Genomic DNA, 25,067 nt, shown 5'->3' with positions numbered 1-25,067 from the left:
AGTTTCTACTGCTGCTTTTTTATTTTTTATTATCTAGGAAGAGAGACAAAATTGAACTAAAAGGTAGAGAGAAAATAGAGAGAAGGAAAGAGTGAGACATAGGTAGAGAAAAAGAGAGGGAGAGAAAGGAAGAGAAATGGAGAAGATGGAGAAGACAGAGAAGAACAAAGGAGAGGGACAAGACAGGAGAGTGCAATAAGATGAGATAACAGGAGACAGTAAAAACAGTAGAGAGTGAAAAGACAAGAGAGGAAACAGGAGAGAGTGAAAAGAGAAGGGAGAACAGAAGTCAGTGGAGAGAAAATAGTGAAATGAGAAGGGAGAGAACAGGAGTGAAAGAAGAGAGAGTGAAGAGAGAAAGAGTGAAAACAAGAGAGCAAGAGAGTTAAGACCCAACTCAGAGGGAAAAGGAAGACTGGTTAGGGTTAAAGTGAAAATGAAAAGGAGTAAGACCAAAAAAGAGTGAAAAAGGGGAGATAAGGGGGAAAAGAATGAGTGACTGTAGAAAAGAAGAACAAAAAGCTACAGTTAAGGCTAAAGAGAAGAAAAATAGTGAGAGAGAAATAGTACAATACAGAAACAGAGGGAAAACAAAGCAGGGAAACATTTACAGAAGCACAGAGCTACAGGCACTGAAAAACAAACACACAGTTAGAGACAGACAGAAATGAAGTTAGCAACAGAAAAGTAAAGCAACAGGTAAAAGGAAGAAGGGCAGTGGAAAAAAATTACTAAACCACACCAAATAAAGACAGGAGCCAAGGGGGGGGGGTGGGGGAATCTTTATTCAGGTTGATTCAACTTTATTGAATGAATTTTCCTATTTACACTTGAGCAAAACACAGGGAAAGAGTGTATACAAATGCAAGTACACATACAATCCGTACACATGCTGGTAAAAGTCCAATTTACATACAGAGCAATACACAGAAATGCAAATACACGGCAACACCAAACATAAGCCAAACACATATTAACACAAGATGATAACCTTGTTTCTACTTTCATTACACTTGGATTTATTGTTACAGGAACCCCAAAACAAAGGCAGCACACAGAACGCAACACACATCCGTTGTGAACACCTCCTTCACATTACACGCAAACCCATCCTCGCTTGCACCTCAACCGCCCTGCTGACCCCCGGCACGCATTCGTGCCGCTCCTCGGGAACGTGGTTCCCGGGAGCCTCCAAAAAAATCCTCCTGCCTGACAAAAACCCCGGTCCCGGGACGGTCCGCCCCCAAACTCTGGCGATGAACGTCGCCTCGCTGACCGGCCGGGACCGAGGAAAAAAAAACCCAGCCGGGGGGAAAAAAAAAAAACCCCCCCGGCTGGGGATTTTTTATTCTAAATTTTAAAATGTGTTGAAAAACCTGAAAGGAAAAAGTCATACACACAAGGTTAGAACCAGTCATCAACACACGCACCCACAGCTCTCCTTCAGCTTACACACAAACCCACCCTCGCTCGCACCTCAACCGCCCTGCTGACCCCCGGCACGCATTCGTGCCGCTCCTCGGGAACGTGGTTCCCGGGAGCCTCCAAAAAAATCCTCCTGCCTGACAAAAACCCCGGTCCCGGGACGGTCCGCCCCCAAACTTTGGCGATGAACGTCGCCTCGCTGACCGGCCGGGACCGAGGAAAAAAAAACCCAGCCGGGGGGGAAAAAAAAAAAACCCCCCCGGCTGGGGATTTTTTATTCTAAATTTTAAAATGTGTTGAAAAACCTGAAAGGAAAAAGTCATACACACAAGGTTAGAACCAGTCATCAACACACACACCCACAGCTCTCCTTCAGCTTACACACAAACCCACCCTCGCTCGCACCTCAACCGCCCTGCTGACCCCCGGCACGCATTCGTGCCGCTCCTCGGGAACGTGGTTCCCGGGAGCCTCCAAAAAAATCCTCCTGCCTGACAAAAACCCCGGTCCCGGGACGGTCCGCCCCCAAACTTTGGCGATGAACGTCGCCTCGCGGACCGGCCGGGACCGAGGGAAAAAAAACCCAGCCGGGGGGGGAAAATAAAAACCCCCGGCTGGGGATTTTTTATTCTAAATTCTAAAATGTGTTGAAAAACCTGAAAGGCAAACGTCACACACACAAGGTTAGATCTGGTCAGCATACACTCGCACACGCAGAGACAAGCGGACGCAGACGGTCGCTCGCACTCACGCAGACTCGCACGCTCTTCGACTTACACGCTCGCTGCAGCCCTACTTGAAACCCTGAACGTGCTTCGACGCGTCATCTGGCTGCCGCTCCTTCACGTCAAATGGTAGATTCCAGGAAAATCGGTCGCCTCGGGGACCTGTGAGACAACGGGAGGTGGTCAACGAGTGGCTGACGGCTAGGACTTGTCCCTGCTCCGGGCCCCTAAGTTTTCTACCCAAAATCCCATAGAAGATAGATGAATGGTAAAGTTTTTATAACTGTTCTACCTAACTGTGACTACGTGCCAGGGCAGGGCAGCTCCGACCGTAAGTGGCGCAATATAAATACGCACAATATGAGCCAACAGAATTACATACCTTACAAGTACGCACAATATAAGCCAACAGAATTACATACCATACAAGTACATGCAAATATATGCCAACAGATTCATACAATATAAGCACATACAATATAAGCCAACATAGATTCATACAATATAATTACATACAATATAAGCCAACATAGATTCATACAATATAATTACATACAATATAAGCCAACATAGGTACATACAACATAAGCACATACAATGTAAACCAGGACTTCGGATAACTCTCTGGAAGATTAATTCTTGAGCACCGTACCCTTTGAGAAGATGGAACCTACAGAACTATGGCAGTCACATGAGGAGGGTGTAAGACACTCCCTATAGAAGCCCAAGAGAATAGCACAGGAAGAAAAAGGCACTACCGCAGCTGAGACGGAAGACTGATGAGAACCTCTTGTGTACTTCTTTGTGTCTCAAAAGAGAGATGGCAGAATAAGCGATGTCCGGGAAGGAACGCGAGTAAAATATGGCCGATACGGCACGGAATGAGGCCGATATGGCGTCGAGATGTAACAAAGGCCTACGACACGGAAGACGATGGACACAGACTACATAACGCAGACACCGTAACGTAGACAACGTAACACAGACACAGGTGACATAACACAGACACGGGTGGAAACTGCCTAGCAGTTTCACCTTATGGACTCAAGATTCCTAGCGCAAGATGAGCCAGAGGCCAAAGATGCCAAAGTAAAGCGAGTCCTATGGCAATAGCGTGTGACGATGAAATGCAACTCCTTAAAAGAAGTTAGTGCCAAAGCAGTTAAGAGGATGCTCGAGAGGCTCGGTGGGCCTAGAGAAGGAAGCAAAGACTGCCGGGTGATGGTGGCTATAGCTCCGGACCCGAAGGCGAGCTCCTCGGGAGAAAGATCCACGACGATGTCGAGGGTCGAAGGAGGCTGACGACGCAAAGTTCGCGAGAACGTGGAGACTGGTCGGAACTGCCCTGCCCGGCAAAGGCTCTGGTGAGGCCGAGGAGAAACCCTCTCCCTTTACATCCGAGGGACCTGTTCCGCTACAGATTGCTCCGCTAAGCTAACATCACATGGCCTCCTGTGATAGTAAAGGTTTTTCCCCTTCTCCCAACTATGGACCCCGACACTTAGCTTTTGGATGACGAGCTGACAAAATCCATCCCCGGTGGGACGTGGACGTTGAGACGGTCTCGTGTGCTTCGGTGGCGCTCTCTCCAAACTTTGCCTACGAAGCTCCTCGCGGTACCTAAGACAAAACAGAAAATGTGACTATTGCCCTCAAAAACAATAATCCCCGGGACTCCTCCACACCACTGCCCCGGCTCACCTCAAATCTTGATTTGACTCCAGAGTCTGCCTGGAAGGTACCTGCAAAACGAAAAGGTACACGCTTAGCATGCTTCTGCATAACGCTCGCCTATGAGTCACCCTGCCTAAACAGACTCACCCCCTCACACCTGTTCCTTGGCAGTGATGGAACCGGCAAAGAAACAAAGCAAAAAAGCATGCTCTTGCTTTGTTTCTTTGCCTAACCTCCCTAACCTGAAAAATACACCATAAGCTTGCACCCACCTGGCATCGGGCATCCTCAGCTGGCATGGACTGAAAGTGGACTGCCTAAAAAAAACCAACAAAAAACAGTGGATGCTTAGAGTTGCACCAGAAATTGAGACCCCAGCAATAGCAAGTGCTTCTGTCCACTGGTCACTCCTCACCTCGACCACTTTGCCTTGACTGCTGCTAGATGGCTTTACTTCCTAAAAATAAACAAAAAGAACAATGCTGTAACAGAGTCACCATTTACACTCCCCCTGCAGAGACAAACAGGGACTGACCTGCTCAGGGGAACCCACTCACCTGGGATAGGGAGTTCTGCCATGGATTTTATCTGTCTGCATCTGAAACAGAGTCAGGACAAAGTTCAAAGGGCAGCAGGATAACTTCACAGCTCCAGACAACTTCCTAGAGTCAACCTAGGAATACCATCTAGAATCCAACTACACCCCACATTACAAATTCCAAGCCCCCGGGATGTGTCCTATTACACCAGGCTACGCGGCAGGGCAGAGCAGCTCCGACACAAACGTGTGCGGACGCCCGTGACACGGGACAGGACAAACAATGAGGACGCAACAGGGACTACTATCTCTTGACAAGAAGAATGACTGCAAGGACCGAGAGAATGGAAAATGAAATGACTGAGGTGAGATTGACAGTGAGGTGATGAAGCTCAGACAACCAGGGAGGAAGTATCTCCTAAGAGAATGATTTTGTCAAAGAAGTGCAAAGATGGACATCTGAGAATCCTACGGTCAGAATCCTCTACCTATCTTGGCCTTCTTACAAGTCCTAATCTGCCATAATGGATCCTTGCGATGCACAGCAGTACGTACAGCTCAGACCAAGACCTGCAAAGACATCTGACTGGAAGCTCCTAAACAGAAATGCAATTCTGATGCCTGTCTGAGCTCCTGAGCCAAAAGTCCTACTGCATTTGTGCCAGGCCAAGAAATGCAGAGATCACAGACGCTAAAAATAATGCCAGGGTTTCTGATGGGCCCCTCAAAGGGCTAAGGTAGACGATGCATGACATGAGACATATAAACACCAGGTACGTTAGACAAGTGACACGATACACACTGGGACTGCTCTACCCTGCGCACCTCAGCACTGGGATCAAAAGTGACACTTTCCCTTTATGTGGCCTAAGGGGACACTACTTGGATAGCCTCAGCCCCAAAGCAGACTCAAAAACCCCTCCCGGTGAGTCCCAACCCAGCACCCCACATTCACCCCCTCGGCAAGTCGTAGCCCTTGACTTATCTCTCAGACATCTGGGGATGCCAATCTGCATCAGGTGCAAAAGAAGGCCGCCTTGCCATCTGGGAAGTTCTTGCGGTCACTGGGCTGCTGCCTCACAGCTACATTAAAGAAATTAAAACATCGGTGTATGGTCTTACCAGCACATTGCCCAAAACCCAACTCTTCCGCTACTCACCATCTCCTAATGCCGTTAGCTTCAGCAACGCTTGGAGGCCGATGCCATCGTGGCAGGGTGTGCCTCGTTTAAGGGGAGACAGGGAGATGTGGCATTGCTGAAACATGAGCGGACCCTCGCTCCTCCTCCCTATTCCCTGACTCACCGCAACTCCTCGGCAGCTGCCAAAGGCCAGCCGGATGGCACCTTTAAACAGAAAGGTTCAGGGCTTCATCGCGGAGTCCTGCAAAACCTTCACAGTGCTTGCAAGAGCAGCAAACCAGATCCATTGGCCGGTTGGGGGGTGGGGGGGCTCGGCCTACTCCAAATGGATTGCCTAAAGCACACAAACAAGACAGAAGGCTTAGAGTTGCACCAGAAACTGAGACCCCAGTAATAACAACTGCTTCTGTCCACTGGTCACCGCTCACCTTGACTGCTGATATCCAGCTTTACTTCCTAAAAACAAAACCAAAGAACAGTGCTGTATGAGTCACCATTTACACATTCCCTGCAGAGACAAACGGTGACTGACCTGCTCGGAGGAACCCCCTCAGCCAGGATGGGGTGCTCTGCCACAGATTTTATCTGCCTGCATCTGAAAGAAAGTCAGGACAAATGTCAAAGGGCTGCAGGATAATTTCACTGCTCCAGGCACCCTGTGTCCATCTACAAATCCCATCTATAATCCAACTACACCCCACACTACAAATTTCAAGCCCCCAGGATTTGTCCTATTACACCAGACTATGCAGCAGGGCAGAGCAGCTCCGGCACAAATATGTGCAGACACCCGTGACACAGGACACGACATGACAAACAAGGGGGACACAACAGGAATCTCTTGGCAAGAAGAATGACGGCATGGACTGAGAGAATGCAAGATTAGATGACCGAGATGAGACTGATGGCGAGCTGATGAGGCTCCCAGAACCCTGGAGGAATAACCTGCTAAGACAATGGTTTATTCCAAGAACTACAAAGATGGATGTCTGAGAATCCTACAGTCAGCATCCTCTACCTATCTTTGCATTCTTACAAGCCCTAGTCTGCCATAATGGATCCTTGCAAGGTACATACAGCTCAGAACAAGACCTGCAAAGACATCTGACTGGGTGCTCCTAAACAGAAATGCAATTCTGATGCCTGCCTGAGCTCCTGAGTCAAAAGTCCTGTGGCATTGGTGCCAGGCCAAGAAATGCAGAGATCGCAGATGCTAAGAATGATGCCAGGGTTTCTGATAGGCCCCTCAAAGGGCTAAGGTAAAAGACATGAGAAAGCCAAACACACAGAACGCACAATAGACAAGTGACACGATACCCTCCGGGACTGCTCTGCCCTGAGCACCTCAGCATTGTGATCAAAAGTGACGCTTGGCTTTTGTGTGGCCTAAGGGGCCACTTCTTGGACATCCCCAACTCCAAAGCAGACTCAAAAATCCCTCCCTGTGAGTCCCAACCCAGCACCCCACTATCATCCCCTCTGTGGGTCATAGCCATCGACTTATCTGCAGATGCCAATCCGTGTCAAATGCAAAAGAAGGCCGCCTCGCCGTCTGGGAAGTTCCTGCTGTCACCGGGCTGTTGTCTCTTAGTCAGCTGCATTTGAGAAAGCAGAGCATCAATGCCTGATCTTGGCAGCACATCGGCCAAAACCCAACAATTCTGCTACTCACCATTCCCCTAGCAATGCCTGGGTCCCTTATGAATGCCGCACGCTTCGGCTGCGCTCGGAGGCTGACGCCGTCGTCGCAGGGTCTGCCTAAGTTAAGAGGAGAGAAGGTGATGTGGCATTGCTGACACCAGAGTGGACCCTCGCTCCTCCTCCCTATTCCCCGACTCACTGCAACTCCTCAGCCGCGGCCAAAGGCTACCCGGGTGACACATTTAAATAGGAAAGGCAGAGGCTTCATCACCAAGTCCTGTAATACTTCCACAGGGCTCACGAGAGCAATGATCACAGTCCATCGGCCAGTGCGTGATGGGGAGTCATGCATACTCCAAATGGATTGCCTAAAGCACACACAAACGAGAATGCATGCTTACAGTTGCACCAGAGATTCAGATCGCAGCAATAACAACAGCTACAGTCCACTGGTCACTGCTCACCTTGACCACCTCGCCTTGACTTCTGATATGTGGCTTTACTTCCTAAAAATAAAAACAAAGAACAATGCTGTAACAGAGTCACCATTTATACTCCCCCTGCAGAGACAAACAGTGACTGACCTGCTCAGGGCAACCCACTCAGCCAGGATGGGGTGCTCTGCCATGGATTTTATCCACCTGCATCTAAAAGCAAGTGAGGACAAATGTCAAAGGGCTGCAGGACCACTTCACAGCTCCAGACATCTTGGGTCCATCTACAAATCCCATCTATAATCCAACTACACCCCACACTACAAATTTCAAGCCCCCAGGATTTGTCCTATTACACCAGGCTATGCAGCAGGGCAGAGCAGCTCCGGCACAAATATGTGCAGACACCCGTGACACAGGACAGAACATGACAAACAAGGGGGACACAACAAGGACAGAAATCTCTTGGCAAAAATGACTGCAAGGACTGAGAGAACGCAAGATTAGATGACCGAGGTGAGACCGATGAGGCTCAGAGAACCCTGGAGGACGAATCTGATAAGAGAACAGTTTATTCCAAGAATTACAAAGATGGATGTCCGAGAATCCTATGGTCAGAATCCTCTACCTATCCTTGCATTCTTACGAGCCCTAATCCGCCATAATGGATCCTTGCGATGCACAGCAGTACGTACAGCTCAGAACAAGAACTGCAAAGATAACTGACTGGATGCTCCTAAAGAGAAATTCAATTCCAATGCCTGTCCAAGCTCCTGTGTCAAAAGTCCTGTGGCATTGGTGCCAGGCCAAGAAATGCAGAGATCATAGATGCTAAGAATGATGCCAGGGTTTCTGATAGGCCCCTCAAAGGGCTAAGGTAAAAGACATGAGACAGCCACACAACACAATGCACAATAGCCACATGACAAAACACACCGGGACTGCCCTCCTCTGCTCAGCTCAGCACTGGGATCAAAAGTGACACTTTGCTTTTGTGTGGCCTCAAGACAACATTTCCTGGATATCCTCAGCTCCAAAGCTGACTCAAAAATCCCTCCTGGTGAGTCCTGACACAGCAACCCCCTTCCATCCCCTCTGTAAGTCACAGCCCTCAACTTATCTCTTGGCTGTCCAGGAATGAGAATCCACATCAGGTGCAAAGCAAGGCCACCAGGCTGTCTGGGAGGTTCCTGCTGTCACCGGGCTGCTGTCTCCTAGTCTGTCAAGATAAAGGAAACCAGACATCAGTGCATCATCTTAGCAGCATATCGACCAAAACCCAACAAGTCTGCTACTCAACGCCTCCTAAGAATGACCGGGTCCTCGGCCCGCACGCTTCGGCCGTGCTCTGAGACCGACGCTGTTGTCACAGGGTATGCCTGGGTAAAGAGGAGATGAGGTGATGTAGGATAGCTGAGAACTGAGCAGACCCCAGCTCCTCCTCGATACCCCCCAACTCACCACGGCTCGTTGCCCATTCCTGAGGGCTACCCAGAAGCAACCTTTAAATAGAAAATTTCAAGGCTTCATCACAGGGTCCTGCAATACCTCCACAGGGCTCATGAGAGCAGCAAACCTGGTCAATCGGCTGGTTGGTGACAGGGGCTTGGCATAACCTGAGTAGATTGCCTAAGGCACACAAACAAGAACAGAGGCTGAGAGTTGCACCAGAAATTGAGACCTGAGCAATAACAACTGCTTCTATCCACTACTCAACATTGACCACTTCAACTTGACTGTTGCTCTATCACTTTACTTCCTAAAATAAAAAAAAAAGAACAATGCTGTACCAGAGTCACCATCTACACTCCCCCTGCAGAGACAAACAGGGACTGACCTGCTCAGGGCAACCCACTCACCTGGGATGGGGTGCTCTGCCATGGATTTTATCCATCTGCATCTGAAAGAAAGTCAGGAAAAATGTCAAAGGGCTGCAGGACAACTTCACAGCTCCAGACAGCTTGGGTCAACCTAGGAATACTATCTAGAGTCAAACTACACCCCACACTACAAATTTCAAGCCCCCAGGATTTGTCCTATTACACCAGGCTATGCAGCAGGGCAGAGCAGCTCCGGCACAAATACGTGCAGACACCCGTGACACAGGACACGACATGACAAACAAGGGGGACACAACAAGGACAGGAATCTCTTGGCAAGAAGAATGACTGCAAGGACTGAGAGAACGGAAGATTAGATGACCGAGATGGGACTGATGGCGAGCTGATGAGGCTCAGAGAACCCTGGAGGAAGAATCTGATAAGAGAACAGTTTATTCCAAGAACTACAACGATGGATGTCTGAGACTCCTACAGTCAGCATCCTCTACCTATCTTTGCATTCTTACAAGCCCTAATCTGCCATAATGGATCCTTGCAAGGTACATACAGCTCAGAACAAGACCTGCAAAGACATCTGACTGGATGCTCCTAAAGAGAAATGCAATTCTGATGCCTGCCTGAGCTCCTGAGTCAAAAGTCCTGTGGCATTGGTGCCAGGCCAAGAAATGCAGAGATCGCAGATGCTAAGAATGATGCCAGGGTTTCTGTTAGGCCCCTCAAAGGGCTAAGGGAAAAGACATTAAACAACACATAATGCACAATAGCCACGTGACACAACACATGCCGGGACTGCTCAGCCCTGCACACCTCAGCACTGGGATCAAAAGCGACACTTTGCTTTTGTGTGGGCTCAAGACAACATTTCCTGGATATCCTCAGCTCCAAAGCTGACTCAAAAATCCCACCTGGTGAGTCCCGACACAGCAGCCCCCTTCCATCCCCTCTGTAGGTCACAGCCCTCAACTTATCTCTTGGCTCTCCAGGAATGAGAATCCACATCAGGTGCAAAGCAAGGCCACCAGGCTGTCTGGGAGGTTCCTGCTGTCACCAGGCTGCTGTCTCCTAGTCTGTCAAGATAAAGGAAACCAGACATCAGTGCATCATCTTAGCAGCATATCGACCAAAACCCAACAAGTCTGCTACTCAACGCCTCCTAAGAATTACCGGGTCCTCGGGCCACACGCTTCGGCCGTGCTCTGAGACCGATGCAGTCATCGCAGGGTACGCCTGGGTAAAGAGGAGATGAGGTGATGTAGCACAGCTGAGAATTGAGTGGACCCCGGCTTCTCCTCGATACCTCCCCGACTCACCACGACTCCTCGGCCATTCCTGAGGGCTACCCAGAAGCAACCTTTAAATAGAAAATTTCAAGGCTTCATCACAGGGTCCTGCAATACCTCCACAGGGCTCATGAGAGCAGCAAACCTGGTCAATCGGCTGGTTGGTGACAGGGGCTTGGCATAACCTGAGTAGATTGCCTAAGGCACACAAACAAGAACAGAGGCTGAGAGTTGCACCAGAAATTGAGACCTGAGCAATAACAACTGCTTCTATCCACTACTCAACCTTGACCACTTCAACTTGACTGTTGCTCTATCACTTTACTTCCTAAAATAAAAAAAAAAAAGAACAATGCTGTACCAGAGTCACCATCTACACTCCCCCTGCAGAGACAAACAGGGACTGACCTGCTCAGGGCAACCCACTCACCTGGGATGGGGCGCTCTGCCATGGATTTTATCCATCTGCATCTGAAAGAAAGTTAGGACAAAGGTCAAAGGGCTGCAGGACCACTTCACAGCTCCAGACAGCTTGGGTCAACCTAGGAATACTATCTAGAGTCAAACTACACCCCACACTACAAATTTCAAGCCCCCAGGATTTGTCCTATTACACCAGACTAAGCAGCAGGGCAGAGCAGCTCCGGCACAAATACGTGCAGACACCCGTGACACAGGACAGGACAAACAAGGGGGACACAACAGGGACAGGAATCTCTTGGCAAGAAGAATGACTGCAAGGACTGAGAGAATGCAAAATGAGAGGACTGAGGTGAGACCGATGGTGAGCCGATGAGGCTCAGAGAACCCTGGTAGGAAGAAGATGCTAACTGAATGATTTGTTTTAAGAACTGCAAAGATGGATGCCTGTGAATTCTATAGTCAGAATCCTCTACCTATCCTCGCATTCTTACAAGTCCTAATCTGCAATAATGGATCCTTGCAAGGTACATACAGCTCAGAACAAGACCTGCAAAGACATCTGACTGGATGCTTCTAAAGAGAGGTGCAATTCTGATGCCTATCTGAGCTCCTGAGTCAAAAGTCCTGTGGCATTGGTGCCAGGCCAAGAAATGCAGAGATTGCAGATGCTAAGAATGATGCCAGGGTTTCTGATAGGCCCCTCAAAGGGCTAAGGTAAAAGACATGAGAAAGCCAAACACACAGAACGCACAATAGACAAGTGACACGATACCCTCCGGGACTGCTCTGCCCTGAGCACCTCAGCACTGGGATCAAAAGTGACACTTGGCTTTTCTGTGGCCTAAGGGGCCACTTCTTGGACATCCCCAACTCCAAAGCAGACTCAAAAATCCCTCCCTGTAAGTCCCAACCCAGCACCCCACTATCATCCCCTCTGTGGGTCATAGCCCTCGACTTATCTGCAGATGCCGCTCCGTGTCAGGTGCAAAAGACCTCCCCTCGCCGTCTGGGAAGTTCCTGCTGTCACCGGGCCATTGTCTCTTAGTCAGCTGCATTCGAGAAAACAGAGCATCAATGCTCTATCGTGGCAGCACATCAGCCAAAACCCAACAATTCTGCTACTCACCATTCCCCTAGCAATGCCTGGGTCCCTTATGAATGCCGCACGCTTCGGCTGCGCTCGGAGGCTGACGCCGTCATCGCAGGGTCCGCCTAAGTTAAGAGGAGAGAAGGTGATGTGGCATTGCTGACACCAGAGTGGACCCTCGCTCCTCCTCCCTATTCCCCGACTCACTGCAACTCCTCAGCCGCGGCCAAAGGCTACCCGGGTGACACCTTTAAATAGGAAAGGCAGAGGCTTCATCACCAAGTCCTGTAATACTTCCACAGGGCTCACGAGAGCAATGATCACAGTCCATCGGCCAGTGTGTGACGGGGAGTCATGCATACTCCAAATGGATTGCCTAAAGCACACACAAACGAGAATGCATGCTTACAGTTGCACCAGAGATTCAGATCGCAGCAATAACAACAGCTACAGTCCACTGGTCACTGCTCACCTTGACCACCTCGCCTTTACTTCTGATATGTGGCTTTACTTCCTAAAAATAAAAACAAAGAACAGTGCTGTAACAGTCACCATTTATACTCCCCCTGCAGAGACAAACAGTGACTGACCTGCTCAGGGCAACCCACTCACCTGGGATGGGGTGCTCTGCCATGGATTTTATCCATCTGCATCTAAAAGCAAGTGAGGACAAACATCAAAGGGCTGCAGGATAACTTCACAGCTCCAGACATCTTGGGTCCATCTACAAATCCCATCTATAATCCAACTACACCCCACACTACAAATTTCAAGCCCCCAGGATGTGTCCTATTACACCAGACTATGCAGCAGGGCAGAGCAGCTCCAGCAAAAATATGTGCAGACACCCGTGACACAGGACATGACAAACAATAGGGACACTAAATACAACACATTATGCTCCACACCATGTGAGGCAAGGATGAGAAAAAATTTCCTGGCAAGATTTATAATGGCAAGGACCAAGAGAACGCCAAAAGAGATGACTGATGCTAAGGTGACAGTGGATGGAGGAGGCTCCTCCAATGAGCACAAGAAAAGACTAGAACAGAGTGACCTGTTCTAAGAACTGTTGGTCATGATGATCAAGATGGCTGTGAGACAATGCTATGTTTAAAATGTTCTCCATATCACACAATCTTATAAACCCCTGGATATTACAGCTCATGGCTGGAAAGGATGGATGGTGATACAGCCAGGCACAAGGCCTCAAGAGACATCTGACTCGATGCTTCTGAGATGTGACTCGGAGACGCGGTCAAGCCCGCCGGTAAAAGAACGAATGATATCGGCATCCTGCCGAGAAGTGCGAGCCTTCGAGAACCTAGAGATGATGGCTGATGCTTGTGGTAAGGGCCTTGACAGGAAAAGGCAGAAATATCTGATCCAAGAAGCCCCAAACACACAGTAGGTAACAGTACACCGGACAGCACAACATAGACCGGAACTGTTCTGCACTGCGCACCCTACAGCTGCATTCAGAGGTAGAGTGTCTCCCTTATGCTGTCTTAAGTGGCCACTTACAGGACATCCCTTTACCCTCTGCTAATTTTTAAATCTGTCCCAGGAACTCCCAACCCACTACTCTCCTATCCTCCCATCTCCAGGCCGTGGCCCCCCACTTATCTTTTGGATGACCGGTGATGTGAATCCATGTTGGACCTGAAATGAGTCTGCCTCAGAGCAGGTCTGCCATGGTCACCTGTTAACCTCTCAGTCAGCTGCAATAAAGTAAACCAAAAACAATGTATGAGTTTTGTGTTATGCGGGCCGAATCCCAGCAAGTCAGCTACTTGCCTTCTCCTGAGCATGCCAGGGTCCTTGAGTCTCCAGCTTCATCCTGAGTCCAAGGCTGCGGCTGTTATTATGAGTAGCACCTGGATTAGAGAGAGGCAAAGTTACATGGCATTTCTGTGACTGCAGTGGATGAGCTTGTGTGCTGTAAGCCATGTGAATGCTTCTGCTACAATTGTGAAAAGCCTTGGGGGGGCCCTCAAATAGACACTGTTTCTTACCCTGCTGCCTTCAAAACCCCCCACAATAACTCCTAACCTGATACCTGCTCACCTTCCCTCTCCTAGTCACAATCCTCAACTCATCTGAAGCCTCCGTCTCAAACATCATGTTTGACACAATGCAGATGCCTTTTGTGACATGATGGAAGTTGCGCTCCTCCTAAGAAAAAAAAAAAAAAACTAAAAAGAAAACCAGAAATTACAAAAGCACCTTACCATCCCTAAACATACAATCCAGTATCACAAACCTAAATACTCCCTGTGTTCAGTACTGCTTTCTTCACAGTACCTTCAAAGCCTCCGTTGCTCCACATGCCCAAAAGTACCTGCTGAAAACAAGCTGAGATAAGCTGAAAGAGCCTCTTCACCAAAATGAGAGCAAAGCTCTTATCCCAGCAGATCCCAGAGAGGGAATGAAGCCCCTCTGCAAAGGCTGGGGTTAATATACCCCTGATGGTGCCCGCCTCTCATTCCCATGGCACCCAGGAAAAAGGAGGGGGCAAATCCCACCGGGTATAAAAGCCCTCAGAGTAGCTGCAGCTGTTTGGTTCCTCTGACTTGAATTCAAGGGGGCTAAAGGGCTTGTTATAGGAGAAAATTCTTCAGGGAAATGACAACACTTTCCTTTTTGCTGCAGCTACTTAGAGCAAAAGGGCAGAAAACTGGTAAGAAATAAAACTTTGTGTTTAGGCAGTATAGCTAGATACATTGGGTAATTTGCTGTTACCTTACAAAATTATTTCTTTAGTGACTGCTAAGTAGTACTTTGTGTGTGGCTAAGGTGGGTGGAGAGGAATGATATGAATATTCCAAGTCTCCTTAGGACCTTTATGAGGTCTACATTATAAATAAAATATAAATTAAAAAAAATATTCTCCTAGGCAGTGTAAGGGTTAAGTACATGCCAGGCTCACCCTTCTCTGGGATATTTGGTCCTAGGGCACAGAAAAGGTAGCCTGAAATGTAGTATTAAACCCTTAAAATGCTGAAAAAGGCAGAGCTTCCTTCAAGTGAACTCCTCAAAAGAATGAAATGGGGCAGTTGCCTTCACTGAAACTGATAAAATGGTAAATAAATGGCTTCTTCCCTTTAATTTAATCCCCTAAAAATTTGGGAAAAGCAGGGTTTCCCTCACTTTAAAACTCTCCAGAGATAAAAAAGAGGGATTTTTCCCTCAATCCAAACCCTTAAGAAGGAGGGGCAACTGGACTTCCTCCTCAATTTAAGCCTTAGGATAACAAAAAGGAGGCAGTTACCCTTAATTTAAACCCATAAAAAACATTAAGGTTTCCCCCTTCCATTTAAACTGGAAAATAACAGAAAATGGGGACTCCCTGTCAATTAACACCCCTAACACCACAGGCAAGGCAGGGATGCTTTCAACTGAGACCATTAAAATTGCAAGGGAAGCAGATTCCCTCACAATTTGCACAGAGAAAATATTGGAAAAGGAAGCTTTTTTCTCTCACTTTAAACCCCTTTTTTCTTACTAACCCCCCTCTTTTCTGGGACTACTCTGGAGGGCCTGGGGGCTCTGGGGAGGGACTGACACAGTAAAAGGGGAAATTCAAAAGCTCTCTCCTGGAACCCCACATGCTGCCTGGCCTGCTCAGGTGCTGCCCCTTGGCAAGAGAGTTCTTCCTTTGGCATTTTCTCAAAGCGATGCTCTGTGCCTGGGTGGGTCCGGCTGCTCCCTGGTCCCTGCTGAATGCTCCAATCATAGCTCCTGGAGGGAGGCTTGGATACCCCCGTTAGCTCCTCTGGATGAGCAGCTCCCTGTGCGGGTGTGCCCAAGTAGCACTCTGAAAGCGGCTGGTCACACGTGGGGGCTGCTGGACCTTGAAGTGGGGGCTGAGGTGAAGAAAGGTCCTGTGGGGAGTTCCCTCCCCTACAAATCCCTTTGTATGCCCCTTAAACAATGGGGTGCCAGACTTTCCTTTCCAAGGAAATTAATAGTCTTTTTTCTTTGTGTGCCTGTGGCCAAATCTGGGATTCTGCCTCCAAAATTGCAGAGAACAATTTCTCACAGACTGCAGCTGAACACCAAGAACTCTTGCTGCCCTTGGAGTTCTTCTGCAAACAGACATCGGCATGCAGCAGGGGTGAGTTGGGTTTTACAGCAAAGAAGGCCGGTGCAGGATTTCTCCAGGAGCAAAGCTGCCCCCACTGAGAGCTAGAGCTGCCCTGGCAGTGCCAAGCACCTCCTGCAAACTGGCATCAGGAAACTCAGGGGGTGAGTTTTTCTGCGCAGAATTTCTCCCAGACCAGAGCTGAGAGCATCTAACCCTAAACAAACCAACTTGGCTGGGTCTAAAACTTACAGCCTTTGCACCGGCAGCGTGGGACCCAACCTGCTGTGCCACCACTGGCCCCTTTCTAAAGCATTCCACTGCAGTCCTAAAACTTTGCCTTTTCAGAGGGTGTTTCCTCTGACCCTGACCATAATCTTCAAAATATGCTCAAGAGTCCTACAATACCTTGAAAAAAGCCCCAACAATACCCTAAAAAATCGCAAAGAAGTCCTTGAAAATGTTCCAACATCGCCTAAATATCTTTTAAAGTCCGGGGAAAAAAACCTCAAAAACACATGTTCAGCCTCCAAACTCTACCTCTTGCTCTCTAGCCTGCAGTTGTTGTCCCTACCTTTTTGCAGTGGGTCTTCTTGTCCTTGGAGGGCTCGTCCCTGTCCTGGTGTGAGGGTTGCTGTCTCGTCCCACTGGGAGGGTTCCGCTCTCCTCTCGCTGTTGGGGTTGCTGGGTTGTGCTGCTGTTGGGGGAAAAGGCTGTTGTTAGAGGGGCTGGTTAGGGTGAGGCTAGGGCTGGGCTGAGGGGTGCAGCACCTGAACCCTAACTTGTCTCTTAAGCTGTACCCTGTAGCCCTGATCTCCCCTGGACTGTCCAGCCCTCAAGCCTTCTCCCTTTACCCCTCAACCCCTCCCTCTGCCCCCCAGCCCTCAGGCTCTGTGTGTAACCATCAAGTCCCCCTCTCAGCTGCCCCTCAGCTCCTGTGTGTCACCCTTAATCCCTCTAATTTGCCCCTCAGCCCCCAGCTTCTCTGTGTCACCCTCCAGCTGCCCCGGCCACCCTCAGCATCTCTGTGTGTCACCCGCTGTCCCCTCTCACTGTTCCTCCCTAGGCTCCCAGTCTGTCACCCTCAAGCCCCCATAGTGCCCCTCAAGCTACCCCTCAGCCTCCATGTGTCGTACCATGAAAAGACCCTAAAAATTCCCTAAAAGACCCCTAGTTGTCAAAGTGTCCTAAAACCCCCACAAAAACCTAAAAATAGCCTCAGAATACCCTTAAAATACATTAAAAATACCCTACTCTTAAAAACCCCTAAAATTCCCCAAAGAACTTTTAGAAATCCCTAAATATACCCTAAATGGTCCTAAAAGAGCTCTAAAAATACCCCAAAAACCCTTAAAATGCCTTAATAAGACCCTAAAAAAACCTAAAAATTCCCTCCAATGCCCTAAAAATACCCTAGTCCTAAAAAAGTCCTCCACATACCCTCAATAGTCCTAAAAAAGCCCCAAGAACAACCAACCTCCCCAAAAAAATTCTAAAAAGTACTAAGGAAGCCCTTAAATACCCTAACAATCTTTTAAAAGCCCTGAAAAAGCCCTAAAAGTATCCTAAACATTCCCCAAAAATTCCTAAAAAAACTCCTGCAAAAATCCCCTGAAATATCCTCTTAAAGCTCTGAAGAAAAGAAAATATCAAAAAAACCCTAAAAACTGCTCAGCCCCAAACTCCTACCTGTCACTCTCTAGCCCACAAAGATCATTGTTACCTTTTTATTAGGGTCGCTGCCTGTGGCCACTGGGAGAGCTCTGGGACTGTCCCAGCATTAGGGTTGCTGCCTTGAGCTGCTGTTGGGGAAAACTGGTGTGCTACAGGTGCTGTTTAGGGTGAGCTTACAGTTGGGGTAAGGGCTGCTGCAACTGTACCCTAACCCTACCTGGTATCCTGTGTCCTGTCCTTTGTACCCCTAACCCTCAGTGTCAGCTCTCCCCCTGTCAAGCCCTCCCCTCTTTGCCCCTCAGCCCACAATGTCTATGTGTCACCCTAAGCCCACTGAAACTGTCCCTTGGCCCCCTAACTTCCACCGTACACTCTCCACCCGGGTAGGGGTGGTTTCTAGGGTGAGGTTAGGGGTGGTGTGAGGGCTGGTTCACCTGTCACCCTCAGGCACCTGCTCCCCCTCAGCCCCTTCTTGTCACCCTCAAGTTCCCTAGAGTAGCCTCAGCTTGTCTGTGACACCCTGGAGCCCCCCAGTTGCTCCTAAAGACCCCTTCTGCCTCTCAGCTGCCCCCATCCTCTGTGTCACCCTCCACCCCCCTCCCCTCAGCCCCTTGTGACACCCTGCAGCCCAGCGACCTTGTCCCTGCCTGTCGTCTTTGGGTGCTGTCCTGCTGCGGGAGCTGCACCGTCCTCCGAGGGCTCAGGTTCCCACGTGCTGCTGGACGGGACTGGCACGTGGGCGGTGAGTGCAGTAATGGAGGGAGCACAGCGTGGTGGGGAGGGGTTAAGGGCGGAGTGAAGGATGGAGCCAGGGCGGGCTGGGAAACAGAGTAGGGGTTAGTGGCGGAGGAGGGGACACAGCAGTAGGGGGCTGAGGGGAGGAGGTAAGGGTTGGGAGGAAGCACCCCATAACTCCGAGACCAAATCTGCAGACAGTGAGAACCCTGAGTGACCTGGGAGGGCCACACGCCTTCGGCAAACTGATGTAAGGAGACTGGCATGGTGAGTTTTGTTTCCCCTGGAAAAGGGCCGGCATTTGTGTGTATGGGCCTGTGCCCTGCCCAGGACCTTTGGTCCCGAGTGGGCTGTCACCTGCTAAAATTCCAAACAGCTCAGGTGAGACAGAGTTGGAAATTTAACTTGGGGTAGAAACCAGTTTTGGATATAGCTGAAGTCTGCTGGTTAAGCTTGTGTAGTCTGTTAGCTTGTGTGCTTGCAAAAAGGCCTGCAGAGAGAACAAAGAAAGTTTAAGGCCACTTAGAAAGGAATGCAAGGATCCAAGCTGAAGAGGAGGCCCCCACCGTCGGAAAAAGTGAATCTGGGTTGCAAATGAGTGCATGGCCTCAACCCTGTGTGAGTAAAAGTTTGAGGTTTTGCAGGCAGCCTTCTCCGAGTGCTGCCGGGGGTGGAGGGGTCCCCGGTGGACAGGGCAACATGGGAGGGGTGTAATTTTAACTCCAGTCTCGAGACACACCTGAGATGGCTCCTTTAGGATAAGACTATTTACATATAGAAGCAATTCCTCACTTTCATCCTATGTTTTTTAACCCCCAAAAGTTGAATACATACCACAAGCAATGTACAGGACCCTTTCCAAGCCCAAATGATTTTAGCTCTTGACCCGCAAGCTATACTTCAATACCTTATCTGTTCTTCCACCTCCAGCAGCGTATTTCTCCAGCTCTGCCAGAGAAAACTACTCCAGATTTAAAGGGCAGGATCTTAGGCATAACTCCTGCTCTGCAACACTTCAGCTCCTGCCCGAGGCGCTGTAAGCCCACCCCACCATGAATATCCCAGCCCCACAGTGATTTCAGCTGCAACCCAGCAATCCCTAGCCACTATGCCAGCCCCTGCCTCATTTCACCTGGATGACCACAGCCTTGTTCTCAGCTCTGCATTTCTATTTCCTTTTTCATGCACAATCCTAGGCTTGCCATCCACCTGCCAAACCCTCAGTGATTTTGTCTCCATCCCTGGAAGTGCCACCGCAGACCCAGGTAAAATCCCAACATCGGTGGGGGTTTTAGGCATATTGCTGCAGCGCACTTTTCCCCTCCGCACATCCTGTTCCACTAACAGTCCCAATACCAAGCCCCTGCATCCATGTCACAGACCTAGAGTGATTATGGCGCAGGAATCCTAGAGTCTGTGTGCCAGGCCTACAGTTCATGGCCCTGTGCAGTCCCGGTCCCAGCCGTGCAGTAATGACAGGTCCAGGCCCAGCGATTTCAGCTCTTTCAGCTCTTGACCCACAAGCTTTATTTGACAGGCAGCTCTGTTCTTGCAGCTCCAGCTCTGCTCTTCTGCGGCTTCTAAGGGCTGCATCTTGGTCTGGGCCCCAGCTCTGGAACACTTCAGCTCCTGCCCGTGAGGCAGTAAGCCCACCGCACCATCAATATCCCAGCCCCAGTGTGATTTCAGCTGCCACCCAGCAATGCCCAGTCACTGTGCCAGCCCCTGCCTCATATCAACCGGATGCCCAGAGCCTTGTTATCAGCGCTACATTTCTTTTTCCCTTTTTATTCAGAATCCCAGCCTTGCCATGCACTTGCCAGCCCCAGAGTGACTTTGTCTCCATCCCTGGAAGTGCCATCGCAGACCCAGGTAACATCCCAATATCGGCGGGGGTTTTAGGCATATTGCTGCAGCGCACTTTTCCCCTCCACACATGCTGTTCTACTAACAGTCCCAATACCCTGCGCCTGCATCCATGTCACAGGCCTAGCGTCATTTTGGTGCAAGAATGCTAGAGTCTATGTACGGATCCTATGGTTCATGGCCCGGTGCTGTCCCGCTCCCAGCCGTGCAATAAGTACAGCGTGATGCCCAGTGATTTCAGCTCTTGACCCACAAGCTTTATTTGACAGGCAGCTCTGTTCTTGCAGCTCCAGCTCCGCTCTTCTGCGGCTTCTAAGGGCAGCATCTTGGTCTGGGCCCCAGCTCTGGAACACTTCAGCTCCTGCCCGTGGGGCTGTAAGCCCACCGCACCATCAATATCCCAGCCCCAGTGTGATTTCAGCTGCCACCCAGCAATGCCCAGTCACTGTGCCAGCCCCTGCCTCATTTCAACCAGATGCCCAGAGCCTTGTTCTCAGCGCTGCATTTCTTTTTCCCTTTTTATTCAGAATCCCAGCCTTGCCATGCACTTGCCAGCCCCAGAGTGACTTTGTCTCCATCCCTGGAAGTGCCATCGCAGACCCAGGTAACATCCCAATATCGGCGGGGGTTTTAGGCATATTGCTGCAGCGCACTTTTCCCCTCCACACATGCTGTTCTACTAACAGTCCCAATACCCTGCGCATGCATCCATATCACAGGCCTAGAGTCATTTTGGCGCAAGAATGCTAGAGTCTGTGTGCCAGGCCTACTGTTCATGGCCCTGTGCTGTCCCGCTCCCAGCCGTGCAATAAGTACAGCGTGATGCCCAGTGATTTCAGCTCTTTCAGCTCTTGACCCACAAGCTTTATTTGACAGGCAGCTCTGTTCTTGCAGCTCCAGCTCTGCTCTTCTGCGGCTTCTAAGGGCTGCATCTTGGTCTTGGCCCCAGCTCTGGAACACTTCAGCTCCTGCCCGTGGGGCTGTAAGCCCACCGCACCATCAATATCCCAGCCCCAGTGTGATTTCAGCTGCCACCCAGCAATGCCCAGTCACTGTGCCAGCCCCTGCCTCATTTCAACCAGATGCCCAGAGCCTTGTTCTCAGCGCTGCATTTCTTTTTCCCTTTTTATTCAGAATCCCAGCCTTGCCATGCACTTGCCAGCCCCAGAGTGACTTTGTCTCCATCCCTGGAAGTGCCATCGCAGACCCAGGTAACATCCCAATATCGGCGGGGGTTTTAGGCATATTGCTGCAGCGCACTTTTCCCCTCCACACATCCTGTTCTACTAACAGTCCCAATACCCTGCGCCTGCATCCATGTCTCAGGCCTAGAGTCATTTTGGCGCAAGAATGCTAGAGTCTGTGTGCCAGGCCTACTGTTCATGGCCCTGTGCTGTCCCGCTCCCAGCCGTGCAATAAGTACAGCGTGATGCCCAGTGATTTCAGCTCTTTCAGCTCTTGACCCACAAGCTTTATTTGACAGGCAGCTCTGTTCTTGCAGCTCTAGCTCTGCTCTTCTGCGGTTTCTACGGGCTGCATCTTGGTCTGGGCCCCAGCTCTGGAACACTTCAGCTCCTGCCCATGAGGCAGTAAGCCCACCGCACCATCAATATCCCAGCCCCAGTGTGATTTCAGCTGCCACCCAGCAATGCCCAGTCACTGTGCCAGCCCCTGCCTCATTTCAACCAGATGCCCAGAGCCTTATTCTCAGCGCTACATTTCTTTTTCCCTTTTTATTCAGAATCCCAGCCTTGCCATGCACTTGCCAGCCCCAGAGTGACTTTGTCTCCATCCCTGGAAGTGCCATCGCAGACCCAGGTAACATCCCAATATCGGCGGGGGTTTTAGGCATATTGCTGCAGCGCACTTTTCCCCTCCACACATGCTGTTCTACTAACAGTCCCAATACCCTGCGCCTGCATCCATGTCACAGGCCTAGCGTCATTTTGGTGCAAGAATGCTAGAGTCTGTGTACGGATCCTATGGTTCATGGCCCTGTGCTGTCCCGCTCCCAGCCGTGCAATAAGTACAGCGTGATGCCCAGTGATTTCAGCTCTTTCAGCTATTGACCCACAAGCTTTATTTGACAGGCAGCTATGTTCTTGCAGCTCCAGCTCTGCTCTTCTGCGGCTTCTAAGGGCTGCATCTTGGTCTGGGCCCCAGCTGTGCAACACTTCAGCTCCTGCCCGTGAGGCAGTAAGCCCACCGCACCATCAATATCCCAGCCCCAGTGTGATTTCAGCTGCCACCCAGCAATGCCCAGTCACTGTGCCAGCCCCTGCCTCATTTCAACCGAATGCCCAGAGCCTTGTTCTCAGCGCTACATTTCTTTTTCCCTTTTTATTCAGAATCCCAGCCTTGCCATGCACTTGCCAGCCCCAGAGTGACTTTGTCTCCATCCCTGGAAGTGCCATCGCAGACCCAGGTAACATCCCAATATCGGCGGGGGTTTTAGGCATATTGCTGCAGCGCACTTTTCCCCTCCACACATCCTGTTCTACTAACAGTCCCAATACCCTGCGCCTGCATCCATGTCACAGGCCTAGAGTCATTTTGGCGCAAGAATGCTAGAGTCTGTGTGCCAGGCCTACTGTTCATGGCCCTGTGCTGTCCCGCTCCCAGCCGTGCAATAAGTACAGCGTGATTTCAGCTCTTTCAGCTCTTGACCCACAAGCTTTATTTGACAGGCAGCTCTGTTCTTGCAGCTCCAGCTCCGCTCTTCTGCGGCTTCTAAGGGCAGCATCTTGGTCTGGGCACCAGCTCTGGAACACTTCAGCTCCTGCCCGTGGGGCTGTAAGCCCACCGCACCATCAATATCCCAGCCCCAGTGTGATTTCAGCTGCCACCCAGCAATGCCCAGTCACTGTGCCAGCCCCTGCCTCATTTCAACCAGATGCCCAGAGCCTTGTTCTCAGCGCTGCATTTCTTTTTCCCTTTTTATTCAGAATCCCAGCCTTGCCATGCACTTGCCAGCCCCAGAGTGACTTTGTCTCCATCCCTGGAAGTGCCATCGCAGACCCAGGTAACATCCCACTATCGGCGGGGGTTTTAGGCATATTGCTGCAGCGCACTTTTCCCCTCCACACATGCTGTTCTACTAACAGTCCCAATACCCTGCGCCTGCATCCATGTCACAGGCCTAGCGTCATTTTGGTGCAAGAATGCTAGAGTCTGTGTACGGATCCTATGGTTCATGGCCCTGTGCTGTCCCGCTCCCAGCCGTGCAATAAGTACAGCGTGATGCCCAGTGATTTCAGCTCTTTCAGCTCTTGACCCACAAGCTTTATTTGACAGGCAGCTATGTTCTTGCAGCTCCAGCTCTGCTCTTCTGCGGCTTCTAAGGGCTGCATCTTGGTCTGGGCCCCAGCTGTGCAACACTTCAGCTCCTGCCCGTGGGGCTGTAAGCCCACCGCACCATCAATATCCCAGCCCCAGTGTGATTTCAGCTGCCACCCAGCAATGCCCAGTCACTGTGCCAGCCCCTGCCTCATTTCAACCGAATGCCCAGAGCCTTGTTCTCAGCGCTACATTTCTTTTTCCCTTTTTATTCAGAATCCCAGCCTTGCCATGCACTTGCCAGCCCCAGAGTGACTTTGTCTCCATCCCTGGAAGTGCCATCGCAGACCCAGGTAACATCCCAATATCGGCGGGGGTTTTAGGCATATTGCTGCAGCGCACTTTTCCCCTCCACACATGCTGTTCTACTAACAGTCCCAATACCCTGCGCCTGCATCCATGTCACAGGCCTAGAGTCATTTTGGCGCAAGAATGCTAGAGTCTGTGTGCCAGGCCTACTGTTCATGGCCCTGTGCTGTCCCGCTCCCAGCTGTGCAATAAGTACAGCGTGATGCCCAGTGATTTCAGCTCTTTCAGCTCTTGACCCACAAGCTTTATTTGACAGGCAGCTCTGTTCTTGCAGCTCTAGCTCTGCTCTTCTGCGGTTTCTACGGGCTGCATCTTGGTCTGGGCCCCAGCTCTGGAACACTTCAGCTCCTGCCCATGAGGCAGTAAGCCCACCGCACCATCAATATCCCAGCCCCAGTGTGATTTCAGCTGCCACCCAGCAATGCCCAGTCACTGTGCCAGCCCCTGCCTCATTTCAACCGAATGCCCAGAGCCTTGTTCTCAGCGCTACATTTCTTTTTCCCTTTTTATTCAGAATCCCAGCCTTGCCATGCACTTGCCAGCCCCAGAGTGACTTTGTCTCCATCCCTGGAAGTGCCATCGCAGACCCAGGTAACATCCCAATATCGGCGGGGGTTTTAGGCATATTGCTGCAGCGCACTTTTCCCCTCCACACATCCTGTTCTACTAACAGTCCCAATACCCTGCGCCTGCATCCATGTCACAGGCCTAGAGTCATTTTGGCGCAAGAATGCTAGAGTCTGTGTGCCAGGCCTACTGTTCATGGCCCTGTGCTGTCCCGCTCCCAGCCGTGCAATAAGTACAGCGTGATTTCAGCTCTTTCAGCTCTTGACCCACAAGCTTTATTTGACAG

The 25,067-nt window shown here is 50.2% G+C and overlaps 4 long non-coding RNA genes across 6 annotated transcripts; all 4 read right to left on the bottom strand.

Moving 5' to 3' along the window:
- Window positions 1–312: 312 nt before the first annotated feature.
- Window positions 313–7,248, bottom strand: LOC135305510 (uncharacterized). Of its 2 annotated transcripts, XR_010366641.1 has the most exons (10): window positions 7,177–7,248; window positions 6,037–7,099; window positions 5,933–5,960; window positions 5,523–5,708; window positions 4,382–5,445; window positions 4,240–4,281; window positions 4,097–4,141; window positions 3,852–3,892; window positions 2,573–3,770; window positions 313–2,532 (listed from the first exon to the last, which is right to left on the bottom strand). It is a non-coding gene; the product is annotated as an uncharacterized LOC135305510 (long non-coding RNA). The 2 variants fall into 2 exon arrangements; XR_010366640.1 differs by having other exon boundaries at window positions 313–3,770.
- Window positions 7,249–7,349: 101 nt separating this feature from the next.
- Window positions 7,350–8,312, bottom strand: LOC135305511 (uncharacterized). The gene is made up of 3 exons (XR_010366642.1): window positions 7,730–8,312; window positions 7,610–7,651; window positions 7,350–7,513 (listed from the first exon to the last, which is right to left on the bottom strand). It is a non-coding gene; the product is annotated as an uncharacterized LOC135305511 (long non-coding RNA).
- Window positions 8,313–10,689: 2,377 nt separating this feature from the next.
- LOC135304167 (uncharacterized) lies at window positions 10,690–12,887 on the bottom strand. Its single transcript, XR_010365614.1, has 6 exons — window positions 12,823–12,887; window positions 12,683–12,724; window positions 12,418–12,586; window positions 11,131–12,335; window positions 10,987–11,028; window positions 10,690–10,898 (listed from the first exon to the last, which is right to left on the bottom strand). It is a non-coding gene; the product is annotated as an uncharacterized LOC135304167 (long non-coding RNA).
- Window positions 12,888–14,007: 1,120 nt separating this feature from the next.
- On the bottom strand, window positions 14,008–14,639 carry LOC135304168 (uncharacterized). 2 transcript variants are annotated; one of them, XR_010365616.1, is made up of 3 exons: window positions 14,515–14,639; window positions 14,278–14,385; window positions 14,008–14,087 (listed from the first exon to the last, which is right to left on the bottom strand). It is a non-coding gene; the product is annotated as an uncharacterized LOC135304168 (long non-coding RNA). The 2 variants fall into 2 exon arrangements; XR_010365615.1 differs by having other exon boundaries at window positions 14,594–14,629.
- Window positions 14,640–25,067: the final 10,428 nt, after the last annotated feature.

This window comes from Passer domesticus, chromosome 7, assembly GCF_036417665.1.
Source record: "Passer domesticus isolate bPasDom1 chromosome 7, bPasDom1.hap1, whole genome shotgun sequence".
NCBI classification, from domain to species: domain Eukaryota; kingdom Metazoa; phylum Chordata; class Aves; order Passeriformes; family Passeridae; genus Passer; species Passer domesticus.
This window is presented reverse-complemented; position numbering and strand designations above follow the sequence as displayed.